Source organism: Mustela lutreola, chromosome 2 (assembly GCF_030435805.1).
Source record: "Mustela lutreola isolate mMusLut2 chromosome 2, mMusLut2.pri, whole genome shotgun sequence".
In the NCBI taxonomy this organism is placed as follows: Eukaryota; Metazoa; Chordata; class Mammalia; order Carnivora; family Mustelidae; genus Mustela; species Mustela lutreola.
In genome coordinates this window covers 185,358,189-185,365,323 of record NC_081291.1, presented here as the reverse complement: position 1 = coordinate 185,365,323, position 7,135 = coordinate 185,358,189, and positions in this window count along the sequence as shown.

Sequence of the window (7,135 nt, the reverse complement as noted above, 5' to 3'; positions counted from 1 at the left end):
ACAAAGCCTGTTGTTAAACTAGTCTTTATGTTTACAAGTAGAAGAACCTCAGTTCCTGACTACTGAAAATGTTTGGATGAGTCAAACTATTTGAGTTTAGCTCCTTTTCAATATAATTCTTTTTATAAATTTATAAAAGCCAGTGCTTGATGTAAAAGCTTTGTAGTATACTGATGCCTACGATTTAAAAATAATTTCCTACCATTTCCAGACAATTGCCCACAAATAGCAAGTCATTCTGGGAAAACAAAGCAAAATGAAATAGCAACAGAAATATAAGAAATGTCTTAAACATACCAATAGCATTAGGAGTTTTCAAAATTGCTTGCTTTTTTTTTTGAAAGAGGTCAGAGAAGTCCCTTTCTTCATGTCTTATAAATTACATTTCCATATTCTGTCTGCAGATGTCTTTTTTAAACTTAAAAGAAATGACAGGGAAACTCAGGCCCAACTGTTAGTGAAAGAATTAAGCATACTGTCCTTGCCTTTGTTGGGCACTATTCATATACCTAGGGATCTATACAGGACTAGAAATGATCTTAGGGTGTTTTTGAATCAATGAATTGTTAAAAGCAAATAAAATATTTTGCTTAGAAAAATAAGAATTGCTATATTCTTTAAGCTGTCAAAATCACATATGCTAAAATACTTTTAATTGGTTTTTATTTATTTTATTTTTTTAAAGCAGAACTGTGTATCTTCCCTCTCTTGGTAATCATGACCTCCAAGAGTTGAAGGGATACCAGAATCTGTCCAATGGTATTATTGGAATCATACTGAATACTTTAAACCTTACTCAGAAAAGCCACTTGACATCTTGAAACAGATAGCACCTACTCATAATAAACTAGGAAAGTTCTATGCAAATGGATCTGGGAATTGCTGGCATCATGGTAGAAAGGTAGACTTGGATCTTTACACCCTGTCCCTCCCCAATTTCTGCTATCAATAATCAAGGCCGAAACAAAAAGTTTACAAATTCTACACCGACTAAAGGAAAATGCTATCAGTAATAGTGCATGTTGTTTATTATCAGATGGCTTCAACTCCACACAAGAAATTCTAAGTTACTGGAGAACAGTAACACTGTTGAAATAACCTTCTAGGCCGGAGATGCAGCTGCTCCTGCTGGGGTACCATATTAGCAAACTGAAACTTACCTAACTTCATGTCACTGTAAATGCTCTGCCTGACAATACACGCAGTATATCCAGTCAGCCAATCACCACACACCCACATCTAGCCAACTCTGGGCTCTAGACTTACCTCTTTTTCCTTCTCACCCCAGAGTTGACTATGTGGCCCCAGCCTATTAGTGTCCATTTTTCTCCTCTTCTTTGTTCTTTATTCTTTATCCTACAAAAGCTTTCTGCCTTTTGCCCCATTTTGAAGTTCTCCAAATGGAGACTTTATGAAGTATTAAATAAAGTTTGTATAATCTATATTGTCTTCTTTAATCATTTGTTTTTAGCATTACCCAAATCTAGAGAGGGGAGGGGAAGAAGTATAGACTATTTTGCTGTGCAGTGTGCTTCTAGGGCTAGCAGTAGCACTGTTATTAAGGAGCCTGATGAAAATGCAGATTTCAGACTCCACTCCAAATATACTGAATCACAATCTTCCATTTAACAAGACTCTCTAGGTGTTATGGACTAAGTGCCATGTCCTCCCAAAATTTGTACATTGAAATTCTAACCTCTAATGGGTCCTTTGGAAGGAGTTTATGCGATGAGAGTGGAGCCCTCATGAATGGGACAAATATTCTTATAAAAGAGACCCCTCCAGAGAGCTCTCTGGCCACGTAAGGAAAGAAGCCAAAGTCAGAAGTCAATGAGCTAGGAAGTGGGTTCTCAGGAGACAGCCGATCCTATCAGTGCCTTGATCTAGAACTTCCTAGCCTCCAGAATTATAAGAAATAAACATTTGTTGTTTAAGTCACCCAGTCTACAGTATTTTTTTTATAGTTTTCCAAAGAGACTAAGATACTTGGTGATTAGTATACACATTAAATTTTGAGAAGTAAAAGGTAAAGGGTTGCAGGAAGTTTGACCTGGATTTCCCTTCTCTAAGTGAGAGAGTGAGCTCGCCCAATTTCAAATTAATGCTACCTTCTCTCTAGGGGAGCTGGTAAATTGTTATAAACAAAATAATATTGTAGTTCACCAACTTTAATGTGTGCACATAGATAGCCATATTCTGTTATCTCCAATAGAGGTAAAGATGAAACCCATTGGCTTCATCTACTTTGTGTTGTTTAAATGTTTATAACAAGCATGCATAAAACTAACTAAATAACAAATGCATTTGAAACAACAAATTATATTCCACTGTGCAAATATTGAAGCCCACATTAAACATAAATTAAAACCTGAAAATTTTGACATCCTTTAGAGGTGACACCCTACATAATAAAGATCCTTATGCAACTTTGAAAAACAAGCCAAGCTAATTAAAAACAATTTTAAAATAAATATATGCTAGATAATATTTAATATTTTAAGAAGAAAGTAGATTACAACCTCCCCACCTCCCTGACACACATACATACTACACATACACACAAAAGTTGGTTTGAAATAACTGTTCTATCTTTAGTGGATAAAGAGAAGAAGGAACATTGAGCAATTTTCTACTGTGTGTTCAAGTATAACATCAAGATATTACCAAGAGACATTATTATAATTAGCCATAAACATGTTGTTTTCTAAGTATAATGATTCTAATGGATTCCTTCTACATGATTTACTTCTTTGCTATTGCTGAAAGAGATGGTCCAAAGAAGAGCCATTTTAGTTAAATTTGATTAATAGCCCTTGCTTCTTTGCAAAACTGGAATTATAAGAGCATAGATGGATACTCAACAATAAAAATAAACAAAGACAACATGGTTTATATATGAGACTCTTAATTGAATTATTAGGCAAGAGGGTCTATGGAAGAAAACAGACAAAACACAAGTTCTTTAGTGTATATTGTCTTATAGAGAATAAATCAACAAAACTCTAAGATATTAATGCAGAGTGTTTTGTAGAACTTATGGAAAAAAGGCACTAGGTAAATCTTGGGAACTGAACTATATATACAAACTTATATAATAATTTGTTAAAAATAACTGATCTTTAAGAAAGATAAATAAAACTATTTTGTATTATCTTACTGTTGACTAGCATTCTAAGTCATGTTTGAACTACTTCATGTTTCTCTATCAGTACAAGTGCATTCATAGGATAGAATTTCCATTGACCTTGTTAAACTCTACAGATCTGGCTTGTGTATAGTTTCTCTACAGAGACACAAAAATTACTCACCCAGATTAAGTAAAAGGCATATATACACCATCTGCTATCTATGTCCAGACATTCATAACCAAAAGAAAAAAAAAAAAAACTGTGTCCAAAACTCCAAAAATTTACTTTATACATTGCCAGTGTTAATTCTAAAGGATAACTCAAGCTAAATGAATTGTTTCATCTTTAAATTAATTTTGACCTGAATTAGAGAAATATGGGAAAAGGAAAAAAATTAGTTTACCTATATTAGTTACTTATATTAGTTAGTTTACCTATATTAGCTTTCTATATTTCAGATAACTGTGTTAAATACATTCATCATCTCACATAATATTTATAAAACTTTGGGAAAACTGCTGTTTTTAATCTCTATTTTACAAATCAGAAAAATAGAACACTGGAAGATTACATTAGTAAACCAAATTTACATACTTCAATATGGTAGAACAAGTGAATTAAAATGAAACAAAATTCTATGAATACAAATGTCTTTCACATATAAGTATGCTCAGTAAAGTTGTATGCATATGCTAACTTCTGAGCATTTCTGCATCCTTTATCTGTCTGAATTTTCCTATAAAAATTATTTTTTTCCCTGAAAGCACATAGAAGATTCTGCCTCCAAAAATATTTATTTACTTTACCCTTTCTCTGTGACTACAATGATTGATTGCTTTGTGGTATTTTTTTTTTCATCTAGAGAGAAGTGGTGGGCAAAAATGATCATGTGATGCATAGAGGTAAATGAACAGAAAGACGCCACCAGTAGACAAAACTCCTGATCATTGGTGACAGTTCTAAGACCACCTTCAGAATGATAATGAAAGCAGAACCTGGGCTGCATAAATTTGGCAGAAGAAAATAGCAACTATACAAAGAACATTTTTCAAGAAGCATAGCAGTGAGGGGAAGCAGGAGGTAGTAATTTAGAGACGAGTCATAAATTAGTCTCTTTTTTATATTAGATATAAAGACTTCACCATTAAAGGAGAAGAAATTAATCATGCAAAACAATTTGAAAACCCCAAAATGAAAAGACATTGAAGGAGCATGAGAAAGGTAGAACAAATAAAAGGATAAAGAACATGGCCTGCAGGTTTTAGGCTTGGCAAGGAGGAAGGATATTTCTGTTGAGTCTGGAATTAAAAAAAAAAAAAAAAGTAACAATGGGAGAAAATATCAGAACCACTGTCCTTTGGAGATTAGTCCTCAGAAAATACTGTAAATGGGACAAATTTTAGTATATAAGAATGCTCAAAACTTACTACAAAAGCAAATAACCCAATTTAAAAATGAACAAAAGATTTGAACAGATACTTCACCAAAGAGAATATAAGGATGGCTAATCACCACATGAAAAAAAAAAAAAAAAAAAGCTCAATATAATTAGCTATTAGGGAAATACAAACTTAAACCCTGAAGAGATACCACGACATACTATTAGAATGATTAAAATATTCTGACAATACAAATTGCTGTTGAGGATGCAGACAATTAAAATTTTCACACATTGCTGGTAGGAATGCAAAAATAGTACAGCCACTGTGGAAAACACTCTGGCAGTTTTTTGTTTTGTTTTGTTTTGTTTTGTTTTGTTTTAAATTAAACATGCACTTACCATATGACCCACCAGTCCCACTCCTGGGTATTTAACTTAGAGGAACAACAGCTTAAGGGCATACAAAAACCTCTGTACAAAATGTTACAGCAGTTCTGTTTATAAGCACCTAAACTGGAAACAACTGGACTCAATGTCCTTCAGCACATAAACTGATAAATGAACTATGGTAAATCCATACAATGAACTATTACTCAGCAATAAAAAAATCTAGGCCTAGTAGTAGCCTCATAATGTACTGTGAGCTTTTATACCACCCTCACAGTCTCCATCGCACTATCTCAATCAAGGCATGCTAAAGAAAAAAGGATGATGCCATTTGTAGGCAATTACAAGACAACTGAGAAGTTTACAAGGTTCTGAAAAATTCTGTAACATGTAAATAGCACAGCCCTTTGGTTTGCACATTTGGTTGAAACGGACAGTAATATATAGCAGTGTTATTATTATCCTGGAAAGAATAAAACTTTTACAAGATTTGTTGGCTCTTAATTCACTTTTATTCACTTATTTTGAAACTACAGTGGACCCTTGAACAACCCAGGCGCTAGGGACACCAGTACCGCCCCCATACCATGCCTTTGAAAATGTGATATAACATTTGATTCCCCCAAATCCTTAACTACTAATAGCCTACTGTTGACCAGAAGTCTTACAGATAACACGAACAATTAACACATATTTTGTGTGTGTATTACATGCTTATAGTCTTACAATAAAGGTTAGAGAACAGAAAATGTCATTAAGAATATTTCCTCTCTCATAACCAAATACAAGACAAAACAAAACAAAACCCCCTCTCTTGTCCCCATCTTCTCTGCCACCTACTGACCCTTTGTAGGAAAACTCAAAAAACTAGTAGAGTTTTTACCACTAGCTGTCTCCAATCCCTCTTCCTGCCATTCCCTCTTTTCTTGGTTTGGTTTTCTTTTCAATTGTGGATAAATACAATTTATGCACAGATAATAAATACAATTATGTTAGGACATAAAAAAGAAAATGTCATTAAGAAAATCATAGGAGGGCATGCCTGGGTGGCTCAGTGGGTTAAAAGCCTCTGCCTTGGGCTCAGGTCCTGATCCTGGAGTCCTGGGATCAAGCCCCGCATCGGGCTCTCCACTCAGCGGGGAGCCTGCTTCCCCCTCTCTCTCTGCCTGCTTCTCTGCTTATTTGTAATCTCTATCAAATGAATAAAATCTTTAAAAAAAAATCATAGGGAAGAGAAAGTACATTTACAATGCTGTACTGTATTAATTTATTTTTTTAAAGATTTTATTTATTTATTTGACAGACAGAGATCACAAGTAGGCAGAGAGGCAGGCAGAGAGAGAGGAGGAAGCAGGCTCCCCACTGAGCGGAGAGCCCGATGCGGGGCTTGATCCCAGGACTCCAGGATCAGGACCTGAGCCTAAGGCAGAGGCTTTAACCCACTAAACCACGCATGTGCCCCTGTATTTTTTTTTTTTAAACTGCATATAAGTGGACCTATGTAGTTCAAATATATGGTGTCCAAGGTTAATTTTATATATTTTCTTTTATTTCTCGCCCCCTATTGCTATATCGCTCTGCTGGGGCTGACATAATAAAATACCAAATACTAGATGACTTCAAAACAGAAATTAATTTTCTCACAGTTCTGGAGGTCAGAAGTCCAAGATCAAGTGTCATCACGTTGGTTTCTGACGAAACCTCTTGGTTTCTCCTCTTGGCTCGCAGATGGCCTCTTCTCCTTGCTCTTGTCGGAAGGGAACGTGAATTCTGGTGTCTCTTCAGTCTTCTTATGAGGATATCAGTCCTGTGGGACCAGGTCTCCACCGTTATGACTTCATTTAACCTTTATTACCTCAAGGCCCTGTCTCCAAATACAAGTCACATGAGGGACACGGGGGCTTCAACGTAAGAAGTGGAGCACATTCTGCTTCATATTTAGGGGGTTACAATCTGTCCAGAACACTTGCTTTTGAATCCTTTTTCTTTTTCTTCGAAGACACTGCTTATTTCTCATCATTCTTACTTCCATTTTCTGTGCTAGAGTCCACGGTGAAACAGTCGAAGACCACCCAGCGGTTGTGCCTAGCCATTCGGTGGCCTGAAGAGTGGAAGCTGTAGACCAGTCTTTGATGGCAGGCTGAGCGCCGTACTCTTCCTCAGAGAAGTCGCGGAAGAGGCACAGAGGGCCCCTGAGCTTCTTTACACAGCGGGTAAACTCAGATAAAGTAGCAGAAAA